At 48.6% G+C, this 12,722-nt stretch overlaps 1 protein-coding gene across 1 annotated transcript in view; it reads left to right on the top strand.

Annotated features, from left to right (window-relative positions):
* The window catches only part of ANXA6 (annexin A6), a 60,524-nt gene extending 59,787 nt beyond the window's left edge, over positions 1-737 (top strand). The window contains exon 28 of the mRNA XM_011931618.1: positions 59-737. The gene's annotated coding sequence lies outside the window, so the exon portion shown is untranslated. The remainder of the gene's footprint in view (positions 1-58) is intronic.
* Positions 738-12,722: the final 11,985 nt, after the last annotated feature.

Here is a 12,722-nt window from a genome sequence, read left to right as displayed (position 1 = left end):
GCCACAGCTTTGGTGGGCACCTCTGCCAAGAAATGGTCATCAGCACCAGCCGCCACAGCCAAGCCTGATTGTTCCAGCTCCAGAGACTAAGGAAGGGGCAGGGGTGGGGGGAGGGGTTGGGGTTGGGCTCTTATCTTCAGTGGAGCTTAGGAGAGGCTCCCACTCCCACGGGCCATCGAGGGCCCAGCACGACTGAGCGGCTGAAAAACCGTAGCCATAGATCCTGTCCACCTCCACTCCCCTCTGACTCCTCAGCCTTTCCCAGCTTCCTCCCCTTGCTACAGCGTCTGCCCTGGTTTGGGCTATGTCAGATCCAAAAACATCCTGAACCTCTGTCTGTAAAATGAGTTGTGTCCGTACGTTGATGCGGTTGGTGGCAGGGGCCAGTTGAATGTGCTGAGCGGGGTGCTGGGAAGGGTAGTAAATGTGCTGGGGCAAACTGACAAATCTTCCCATCCATTTCACCACCCATCCCCATCCAGGCCGCGCTAGAGTACTGGACCAGGCATTGGGATGCCTGGGTTCAAATCTGCATCTGCCACGCACTTGCTTTCTGACCTTAGGCCAGCCCCCTTCCCTCCCTGAGTCTCTATTTTCCTATCTACAATGAGAGAGTTGGACAAAAAAAATCTTGGCTTCCCTTCTAACATTAACATCCTAAAGTATGCCTCCAATTCATTCCCTTGACACTTTTTATTTCTAAGGAAGAAATAAAAAGAGATGCACAAACACATAAACACATTTCCAGCGAGGGCCTCTGTCTTCTGCCTAGAGCCTCATTAGGGCTTGAGGTTGTAAAGTCTGTCCAGGAGCGAGTTATGTCTTTCAGTTCTTGCAAGGTGTTTCCCGGGAAGCGCACAGGAGAATCTGAGTTTGCAGCAAGCCTGGGAAGGCTGGCCCAGCTGTGCTCTGGGCCTCAGGTCCCCCCTCATCCCCTCTCGCTGCCTGGACATTTCTGTATGCTCTTCATCCATTTCAACCAAGCCCAAACTTCCTCTTTTGAACTGTGCAAGGGCACCCGATGCAATCTTGATCTGGAGAGATGCATGGAAAGTTTCCTTCATGCAGGTCACTGATAAGCAAGTAGGCACAACTGCAGTTCCTCTGCCTTCCTTCCCCCAGCCCTACTTCTGGTCCGTGGCTTCGGTCTCAGATTGTCCAGTGACCATGGCATGGGGCTGGCTGCTGTCCAAAGGGCGCAATTCCCTACCCTGGCTGACCAGACTAGTTTATTGCAGGTTAGTGTGTGTTTCTTTTCTTTTCTTCCTTTTTTTTTTTGAGACAGAGTTTCGCTCTTGTTGCCCAGGCTGGAGTGCAATGGCGCGAATTTGGCTCACTGCAATCTCCGCCTCCCAGGTTCAAGCCATTCTCCTGCCTTAGCCCCCCGAGTAGCTGAGATTACAGTCATGCGCTACCACGCCTGGCTAATTTTGTATTTTTAATAGAGATGGAGTTTCTCCATGTTGGTCAGGCTGGTCTTAAACTCCCGACCTCAGGTGATCTGCCTGCCTCAGCCTCCCAAAGTGCTGGGATTACAGGCGTGAGCCACTGTGCCCGGCGCGTGTGTTTGTTTTCATAGCTGTGAAGATAGCAACAGGCAGGTGAGAGAATCTGGTCTTGTCCCTCTCTCACTTGTGGCCTCAGACCAGCCATTGCCCTCATGGGCCGCAGTTACTCCATCTTTATAGTTGGGGGTTGGATCCAACAATTTTGAAGAGCTCTTTCTTAATCTCTGACATAATGAGTCTGAAACAAAGAAAACTTACCTTACTGTGTCTTTACTTCCTTTCTTCTGGGCTATGAACTCCAGTGCCTTAAGGGCCAGCTAAGAGCTTTTTGGGATATTTGTCTAACTTAATTGAACTGTTACTGAAAGATAAATTAACAAAATGGTTCAGAGTTTTGGATTAAGACCTTTGGAACTAACTGACGGTGAGCACAGCAGCGTCAGTTTCCTTCTCTGTAAAACAAGGTTCCTCATTCCAATTCCACCTATCCTGTAGCCTCGTGGGAGTAAAAGGAGGTACCACTTGGAGGTGCTCGGCAGGGTGCCTGCCTGGCTCGGAGTCAGTCTCACTACCTGCCCTGAACCAGGCTCAGTTGTAGGGGCTGAAAGGTGGAGCCCATGGTGCTTTATGGCTTTGATTTCATGAAGTCAGTCAGCTGCAGATCACAAAGACATTTGAACCCAGAAAGAAAAGTGCCTTAAAATATATACTGAGGGAAATGGGCTTGGGGCAGAAAGGAAAGAAGAGTGGAATCAGGGAATAGAAGTGAGGAGAGCCCATGGGGCTGAGGGGAACACAGAAGAGGAGGCCTAGAAACCAGGAATGAGGACAGCTAAAATCAGGCACTCGCTGTGTATCAGATGCCGCCCTAATATCTCAACATGCATTTTCCACATAATTTTCAGTTAAGGTAGTTGTGTTCTGGGACTGGTTGGTAGCAGGAAGGAAACCCTAAGAGTTTGTGAGGTGAGGTAGACAAGATGAGAAATGACAGTGTGTCTCCAATTAAGGAGGACTTTAAATGTCAGGATTTTCTCTGATAACCTAGGGGAAGCCTTTGGAGTTCTTGAGTGGGGAAGGTGTGCATCTAGCTGTGCTCTGAGAACAAATGTAGGAAGGCAGGGTGCCAGTTGGGAGCCTTTTGCAACAGTCCTACTAAGAGCCAGGTGCCTGCTGAACAAACCACATTTTTTTCTTGGAGAGTTGTAGCAGAGGAGGAGAGAAGCCACTGCTCTGAACCAGGGCACCCCATTCATGCATGCATGCAGTTCACACTTAATGAGTGGCTCCTGTGTTCCATGTCACGTGCTAGGTGCAAAAGATATGAACCAATGTGTTCTGGTGCTTAAGGAGCTTCTGCTGAGTGTCCCTCCTGCTCAGCTCTCTCCAAAGTGACACTGGAGATTGCTTCTGTGGCCAAAGTTTAATCGGGAGAAGTGATGGGGGCTAATTTAAAACTAAAAGGAAAGAGAAAGCAGAAGCCCAAACCACTGCTGTCTCGAAGTGGGAGAAAGGGAGGATGGCTGTGATGTTCTAAGGGTGGAAGGGGCCCTCAGAAATTCTCACCTCCCTCTCTAACTTGCAGATGAAACAACTGTCACTTCCACAGAGAGGAAGCAACTGGCCCAGGGTACATAGCAAGATAGCAGCAGACAGAACTGGAACTGCCATCCCGGCCAGGGCTGGTGCTTTTAGAAACACCCTGTGTTTTCTCCTTTTGTCGTCACCCGTGGAGGTGGGCTTCAATACTCTCTAGCTCCTGACTGCTCCCCATCTTGCCTTGAGCCTTGCATTTTCCCTTTAGGGCAAACTGTTCCCAAGCTCTGGACTGGGATAGGCTGATCTTGGTCTTTGGGGCCACTAGGAAACATCCGAAGGAGGGAGGTGCCCTTTTAACCTGAGCAGCGAGCAGTTATTTGGGAATTGCTGCTCAACCTCCTGCCCATGGCGGTGGTGTGGAACCACTGGCTGTTTAAAATTTCCCTATGGCCAGGTGCAGTGGCTCATGCCTGTAACCGCAGCACTTTGGAAGGCCAAAGTGGGCAGATCGTTTGAACCCAGTTCAAGACCAGCCTGTGTGTAGCAAAACCCTGTCTCTACAAAAAAAAAGAATAGGAAAAAAAGAAAATGCTTGAAGTAGAGGTGCTTGCCTGCAGTCTCGAGAGGCTGAGGTGGGAGGATCGCGTGAGCCCAGGATGCCAAGGTTGCAGTGAGCCATGATCGTGACACTGCACTACCTGGACTACCAAGGCACACCGTGTCTCAAAAAAAAAAAAAAAAAAAAAAACCCCTGTATTCATGGTGCCCCAGCACAGCTGCAAGCAATAAGTCGCCACCAGAATAATCCCGCTTGAGAAGCTTTGCTCCCATGGCCATTACTTCCTTTGCTGTAGTAAAGGGGTGATCACCTCATTTTACCAATGAGGAAACTTGGGCTCCAAGTAGTGAAACAAATTGCCTGAAGACATAGGCAGTACATCGTGGATTGACTTGCTGGAAATGGTCTTAGAGATGGCCCCAACTAACCCTCTCATTTCACAGGTTTGGTAACTGAGGCCCAGAGACAGGATTGTGACCATGGTGTCAGTAAGGGCCAGATCTGAGGCTGGAATGCAGCTGTCCTAATTCCAGGCTCTGCTCTCTCTGCTGACACTTCCTCCTTTACCTATTGTTGAGGAAGCCAGACTGAGCTGAGCATGGGAGGGAGAAGTGTTGTCGGGTTGCTCAACCTGAAATTTGGAACTCAGAAGCGGTAAACCAGCGCTCTAACATGCCTCCTCATTCCCCACCAGAACTTGGGTTTCCTACAGATTTCCCCACTTCAGGGTTGGTGTGAGGCAAGTGGGAAATCGTAGTTACATAACTGAGCCCTCTGCTCAGTGGTTAAGTCTGTGGAGATAGGCAGGCCTGGGTTCAAATCCCATCCACCACTATTAATAGAAGTAAATAAGAAACTTGACCTGTCTGTACTGGCAATACACATTTATTTCTGAGCACACTGTCTAGAACATACGAAGGACTCAGTAAGTATATCAGCTCTTTATTATCAATAATAGGCAGGATTCGATTTTAGAGAAGAGTAATCAGGGTCAGAGTGGGGAGTCTGATGCTCTACACTATGCCTGCTACACGGAGAGCTAAGTGGGGAAAGATTATTAGAAAAATCTCAACCAGACCAGGCTCAGTGGCTACGCCTGTAATCCCAGCACTTTGGGAGGTTGAGGCGGGTGGATCACCTGAGGTCAAGAGTTCAAGACCAGCCTGGCCAACACGGTGAAACCCCATCTCTACTAAAAACACACAAAAAAATTTAGCCGAATGTGGTGGCGGGCACCTGTAATCCCAGCTACCTGAGATGCCGAGGCAGGAGAATCACTTGAACCCGGGAAGCAGCGATTACAGTGAGCCAAGCTCACACCACTGCACTGCGGCCTGGGCGACAAGAGCAAAACTGTCTTAAAACAAAAAAAAAAAGAAAAGAAAAATCTCAACCAAGCAAGGGACACTGAGTGCAGAGGCAATGAGTGAACCACAGGGAAGACTAACAAAGGCTCCTTGGAGAAGGGGACATTTGAGAGCCCCTCAACAGATGGTTAGAGAAACTCTCACATTAGACACTACTGAAGGAGGGAGGTGGGGTCCAGGCAGAGGCAGCGGCTGAAGCAAAGGCACAGAGCTGGGAAAGGAGAGGTACATGGGAGTGTGAGAGTCCATCACCGCCTGTGTGAGGACGCCCTCTGGGAAGGTCACTGAGTCCAGGCTGGAGTGTGGACTTTATCCTCCAGGCACTGGCTAGCCCCTGAATATGCTAGGGAGGAAGAGTATATGATGATCAGAGATGTCCTTTAGAAAAGACGTCCCCAGGGACCAGTGTGGAGGAGACAGGACCAGCAGCTAGGGTCCCTAGGTGTGAGAAGGATGAGGACACAAGCCAGCACAGAGGAAGCAGAGATGGAGAAAAGAGAGGGACACGGGGGAGCGAGAAAACAGGGAAAAGGGCCCTAAAGTGCTATGGGGAGTGAGCGGGGAGGAAGCAGATGTGAAGCCAGGTTCCATTCCCTAAGAACCCAGAGAAGGACGTGAGAACAGAGGTCCCTGATGTAGGCTGTCCCACTGCCCTCCTCTCTTCTAGGTAAGGACTGACAAAACCCTAAACGAGAGCCGTCTGGGAATGTCCCCCCACCACACACACAGGCCCAGCTGTTAAAAGTTTCCAAAACATGCATTTCCCTCTGTGGGATGGCCCCACCCCTTCCTCCCAACTACCACCATCTGCCTATTGCGCTGCCAGCTGCATGCAGAACCCCTCCCTGGCCCTCTTGAAGGCCATGGACCTTGACCTGGCAGGGTCTGAAAGGAAAGCAGGGAGGGTGGGGAATTGACATTTCTTCCCCCTACTTTCCCATGTGCCTGCTATCCACTCGAGGCCCATAAATACTGCTTGTCACACACAGAATTACAGTCACTGCCAGCCATACCCACAGAGCACACAGTAGAATGAGAAACACATGGCTGGTAATGCAAAGGAATGTAAGGTATTCTGCTGGTAACACATACAGAGACACACATTGTTGACCATGTAGAGAAAATAATTTTTTAAATTTGCTGATAACATCCAAAAATAGACATTGTGTGTGTGTGTGTGTGTGTGTGTGTGTGTGTGTATTGCTGTCCACATGGGAAACACCTTGCATATATATCCTAACTTGTTCTTCACGCACACTGAGGCATGTGCACACTCACACTCTTCTTAGTGCACAGCCTTAGTGTGCCCCACACACCTCCAGAAATGAGGAGTCTGCCTGTTGTTGTGTAGGCCCATTGGAGGAGGACAATCAACCAGGCTGTGTGGAGGGCAGACTTTGAGCCCAGCAGCCCTGACTTGAACTCTGATCCTACTTGGCATCCTGTTCTGGGAGACAAGACTAGCTCCCTGGAGAACCACGCAGTAAATGAGATCAAGCCTTGGGAAAGGAGCGAAGTCCCCAGGGAAGGCTTTGTGGATATGGTGAGGCACAGAGTGAGTGAAATTTAAAGAGGTAGCAGAGAAAGATTGATTCTCCTTCAAAAGCATGGATCCCATTCCGTTCACTTTTCCAGGAGCGTTCTAGAATCTGGTGGTGAAGGGGTTAACTGTGACAGCTACCACATCCCTTGCCCCCATAGGGCTGTGAAAAACCAGAGTGCTGGGATTTGCCCAAGGTGAGTCAGGGTCACTACCTTCCTGCTGTCTTTGGCTGTTCCCAGGATAAAACTCCCCTGGTGAGTGAGATGGAAACCTAAAATGAAACCTTGCTAAACTCCCGGACTCAAGCCTCATTACTGTCACCTTTGTCAGCAGCAGCAGCACCAAATCTATCATCACCATCATCACTTCTCCCTGAGGCCGGTCTCCCATTGGGGTAGGAATGTGCTGATTTTGCTTGGGCAACACACCCTCTCACTGGACCTCAGACTCTCAATTTTCCTGCATTGGAGGATACTTCAGAGGCAAAATGAGATTAATCTCATGAGGAGCCTTGCACAGTGCCTGGTACCCTGGGAATGTTCAGGTCCTATTACCTGCCCTTCTGTCTTTCCCCATGTCCTCTCTCCTCTTTTCTCTCTACCATCCCAGGGTCCAGGTTAATTGCAGTGCCATATTTGCATAGACGTGAGACCTCACCCGGGGAAATTCCCCCTGGTGACCAACCAGGCTTCCTTTCTGAGGTCAGGCCACATCATCAGACACTGCTCCTTCCTCTCCGGCTTGCCACTGCCACCGCTGGCTTTCGCCCCTGTCATCTGGCAGGGTTAGATCCCGGCACACAGATTTAGGCTCATCCTTTGACCTTGGGTGCTGTCCAGAGGGTGGGGATATGAAGGCTGGGCTAGGGACCCAGAGTAAAACAGTGAGGGGATAGATACTCAGGGAGAAGAGGAAAGGGCAGCAGGTAGGTGGTGGATAGGAAGCCTGGACTGCAATTTGAACTCATCAGTAACTTCCTGGCTGCCCCTGGGCATGAACCTTCCCTTCTCTGATCCTTAGTTTCCCCTTCTATCCAGTGAGAAGATTGGTCGAGATAATCTCTAAGCTTTGTTCCAGATCTGATAGACTAAGAAGCCACTTCCTTTGCTTCCACTTCCTTTGGCTGCACAGTGTCGCAACATTTGTACTTGGATCCTCTTCCTCTGACAAGAATCTTGCAACATACCACCCTGTATCAATTTCCTTGGAAAGCACAACTGTGCAAAATGCCTCCCTGAATCCCATTTTTCAAATGCTGATAGAATTACACATACCTCCTCTCCACAAGCTTGCGTTTTAACTTTTCCTTTCATACTCATCATTTGTAGTGTTCTGTGACTCCCCAAAAGAGGGATTCTCTCTACATTCTGAAATTTGTTATCCCTATCCTGGTATTGAGAAGTCACCTTCCTGATACAAAAAGAGGGAACAAGTTGGGAGACCACAGTGACTCAAGGACTGTAAGGTCTTAGGATCACTTGCATCAGAACCAGCTGTTAAAAGGACAGCTTTGTCTCAAAAAAAAAAAAAAAAGGCAACTTCTAGGTCAGTGGTCACAACTTTACACCTCAAAATCACCTGAGGAGCTTTATCAATAAATGCCCAGGCCACACCCCCGGAAGATTCTGATTTAATTAATCTGGGGTGGGGCCTGGAGGGTCTGTGTGTTTAGAAAGCTCCTCAGGTGATTTAAATGTGCAGTCAGGATTGAGAACCCCTCGTAAAAGGACACTAAAGTTAACAAACCCCTGGCCTATACTATTCTCTATGAAATTATCCTAATGGATGCCCTTGTGTGCACACAGCTGTGCTCAGTGTTATAAATGGGCGAAGAGAATTTACTCCCTTTTAAAGATGAGGAAGGTGAGGGATGGAGAGAGGAAGTACTGATGAGGCCACAAGGTGAGTCAGTAACAGCGGCTGGCCTGGCACCAAGCAGATGCCTGTGGCCTCAAAGTTTGAGACCTGTCCATTTACTCACAGTCTGAAAAAGGGTGCTGCCAGCTCTTCAGACAGCTGTTTGCAATCAGGGTTACCCCATGTGCACCAGTAAAATAAGGAGGGATATTTGTGGATTTAAGACCTGCCTCTGTCACTAACAATTCAAATCCCCTTTCTCAAGACATACTTCTCACTGTCCCCAGATCTCTTCCTGAGGTGCCAGTTTGATCAGATCATTTTTGGCCACAAAAATATTTTGTTAATATTAGTGGAAAGAAAGACTCCTATGGCCTCCCCATTGCTTATTGAATGGAGGTGACTTTTTTTTTTTTTTGAGATGGAGTCCTGCTCTGTTGCTCCGGCTGGAGTGCAGTGGCATGATCTTGGCTCACTGTAAGCTCTGCCTCCTGGGTTCACGCCATTCTCCTCCCTCAGCCTCCCGAGTAGCTAGGACTACAGGCGCCCACCACCACATCCAGCTAACTTTTTGTATTTTTAGTAGAGACGGGGTTTCACCATGTTAGCCAGGATGGTCTCGATCTTCTGACCTTGTGATTCGCCCACCTCGGCCTCCCAAAGTGCTGGGATTACAGGCGTGAGCTACCACGCTCGGCCAGAGGCAACATTAATCCAGTGTTCAAGGCTCCCGAGGTCTGTCTGCCCAGTCTCAGCTCACTTTACATGCGTCTCCCCAGTCCTCTACTCTCCCCAATCTCAGGGACATTGTACGCATCAGCCTCACTCGATGGGATTCTAGCAGTTCATTCTATGACCCACTTCCTTCTTCTCTCCTTCCCTCCACAAGCATTCATGGATTGTCTGCTGTTTGCTAGGCACTGGTGAAATTGTGACAAAGAAGAAATAGTCCCTGACCACATGGGGCTTGTACTCCAGCACAAGTTTCCTCTATGGACATGTTGAGAACACCAGTGATGTGTTAGGTTGGATCATTTTTTGTTATGGGGATCTGTCCTGTGCATGGTAGGCTGCTTGGCAGCATCCCTGACTTCTGTCCACTAAATGCCAGTAGTATACTCCCTCCTCCGTTGTGACAAATGAAAAATGTCTCCAGATATTGCCAGTTGTCCTGTGGGGGCCAAAATCATCCCTGGTTGAAAACCATTTCTCTCATCAGATGCTAAATTAACTGCACCAATAATCATTTTATTACAACTAGTTGCAGAGAGAAAGGGAGGGCTTGAAAATGCAGAGCGAGGGGCCTGCTGTGGTGTGGAGGGGAGTGCAGGAATGGGGAAGGTCAGGGAAACTTCCTAGAACAGGCACACTTAAGTTGAGACACAGAAAATAAGCAGGCATTGGCCAGGTGAAAGGCACAGTAGGGGGAGGTGCCTACAGCCAGGGGCCAAGGCACATGCAAGGAAGCCAAAAGAAGCAGAAAGGAAGACCAGGCACGGTGGCTCACGCCTGTAACCCCAGCACTTTGTGAGGCCGAGGTGGGTGGATCATGAGGTCAGGAGTTCGGGACCAGCGCGGCCAACATGGTGAAACCCCATCTCTACTAAAGATACAAAACATTAGCTGGGCGTGGTGGCGCGTGCCTGTAATCCCAGCTACTCAGAAGGCTGAGGTAGGAGAATCACTTGAACCTGGGAGGCAGAGGTTGCAGTGAGCCGAGATTGCACCATTGCACATTTGAGGAACTCTTAGGGGTGGTTAGAGTGGAAAGGGATGCTAAGTAGAGGCTGGATCATGAAGGGCCTTGGAAGAATTTGTCAGCCATTAATAGGCACTTATCCAAAGGAGAAAAAGGCAGATCTGAGCTTTAAATAAGAGCCAACTGACAATGCAATGGACTACCTGTAAGGTAGTGAGCTCTCCGTCATTGAAGTATGGTGGCAAAACTTGACTGACCACTTGCCAATGGTGGGGGAGGATGTGCTGGCTCTGGGTAGGCTATTGAGCCAGCAGACATCTGAAAAACTGTGATTCTCTGACCTCTTCTAGCTGCCTGTCCTCAAAGTTCAGATAAGAAGGTAACTTCATTGGCTTGAGTGGGACTTTGCAAAAATCATAGATTTCATGCTTGGGTGACTCAGAGAAGTGAACGCATCCTCAGGTTCCTGACAGTGAGTTCGACCTGGCTGCCTATATGTGAACAGATAATTCTTGCTTTGGAGTTGGAAGATCCAGCTCAGAGAGTTTTGGCTTCTCAAACTCTATGGGGAGTATCAGGGAGTTTAATTAAACCGCTACCTTTCGGGATCCCCTCGTTAGAGAGTCTGATTTCTTAGCTCTACGATGGGGTCCAGAAATCTGCCAAATCCTAGGCTAATGGCATGAAGAGTTTCTATCCTTGGGGAACGTTCAACAGAATTGGTGAACCAGGAAACTCGCAGAGTCAAATTCATTCATTCCCTAAATAAGTATCAAATAGCTTTTATGAGACTGGCCCAATCCTGTCCCTACAACATCAGCAGCAAGACCAAAGATGTCAGAATGGGTGAGGTAGGGCTGGATAATTTCATATCAAAAGAGTGGTCCTGTGAGAGTTTCCTTGCGTATATCCAAATTTTGCCCTCTTTTAAGATCCAGTATAGGTCTCATCTCCTCCACATGCGCACTGGAGACATTACTTGGGTTTGAACTCTACTTGTGCCATTTATTAGCAATTGGCTTAACTCACTAGGAGCCTCATTTCTTCTTTTGCAGAATAGTAGTACCAGTCTTATACAGTTCTTAAGAGAGCTGCATGAAATAATTCACTTAAGAGCACTGAGTACTGTGCCTGGCACATGATAATCTTAAATATTAGCTATTAGTGTTTTTATTTCCTAACCACCTATTGGCAATCTACCTTTATTCCTCCTGAGTTCTCCTTCCTCTGAACTTTTGGACTTCCTTAAAGTGTCAGAATGGAAGGTCCCTTAGTGGTCATCTAGACTGATTTTTTACATTATAGAAGGAGAAGCTGAGGACCAAAGACTTGCCTAGGGCCATATGGCAGAGCCAGGACTCAAAGTCAGCTCTACTGATTCCCAGTCTGAGGGCCTCTTCTTCCTTGGTGTCTATCCCCTGGCCTGAACAGAGAAGGCAACTTCAGGGAATCCATGGCTGGAAGGGGGAAGGGGAGAGAGAAACTGATTGCTGTCAGCATTTCAGCAGGGAGAGCTCAGAGCCATTCTCCTCACAGGATGTGCCAGTCAAGTATTCTAACTGGAAATCCCAGCTCACGTCGCTCCAGCTCCTTGAAACTCCTTAGCCCTTCAAGGTCCCTTTGCCATCTAAGATTCCATTGGCAGGAACTGGTCTAAGCCAGGCTCTGCGAATTTACAGAGAATATGTGATTATGGTGGACTCCAAAGTGAAAATATTGTATATAGGTGGAAAATTGCAATCCAGGAACATTAGGGCTGAGCTACACACATTTTCACCCCCTGCAGGGAAAAGGGTCTATGTACAGGCAAACATACCATCTTTTTGCCCCTGGTCTAGCTCAAGGGTCAGTGTCAGTCATTCAACTGCACTTTCTGTGATGATGGAAATATCTGTGCAGTCTGGCATGGTAGCTGCTTGCCATATGTGGCAATCGAACTTGAAAAGTGGCAGTGCCACTGAGGGGCTGAGTGTGGAATGGGAAAGAGCACTGGAGTAGAAGTCAGGAAGTCTGTCTGTTTACTCACTTGGAAATTTATTTCCCCTGTCTGGCCTCCACTTCCTTATCTGTAAAGTGAGGCCATTGGGCTAGGAGATTTAGCATCCCCGTGTAATCCTGATCTGAAGGGCACAGATGCAGTTGGATGGGATTCAATGGACCCTTCTCCACCCCCACCTCTTATCGTCCCTCTCCTCCCGCAGAGGCTGCATGTGGCCCCTTGCGACCTGGACCTGTTTATTTCTCCAGGTCTACCTCTGTCACTTCACCCAATCCGCCTCAAACCCCTTGGTCTACTCAGAGTGAACAGTTCATGGAATATTCTCTCTCTTCTCTTTCTGTTCTCGGAACATGTTCTCTCTTCTCTTTGTATATTCTATTCCCTTTGTGGAGAACACTCTTCCTTATATTCTTTCTTGGCTACTTTCAGGTCTCAGTTTAGATGTCACTTCCTCCAGGAAGACTTCCCAGATCCCTATATCCTGACTAGATACTCTTTTGTCCAGGCTCCCAAAGACCCCTGCATTTCTCCTGCCAAAACACATCTTTCCTATACTTTATTGTAATCACCTGTTCATTTACCTATGGCCCCCAGAGCAGTGGCCATAGAATAGAACTTTCCAATAGAACTTTCTATAATAATGGAAATGTC

Source organism: Colobus angolensis, unplaced genomic scaffold, assembly GCF_000951035.1.
Source record: "Colobus angolensis palliatus isolate OR3802 unplaced genomic scaffold, Cang.pa_1.0 Scaffold90, whole genome shotgun sequence".
NCBI lineage: Eukaryota > Metazoa > Chordata > Mammalia > Primates > Cercopithecidae > Colobus > Colobus angolensis.
This window is presented reverse-complemented; position numbering and strand designations above follow the sequence as displayed.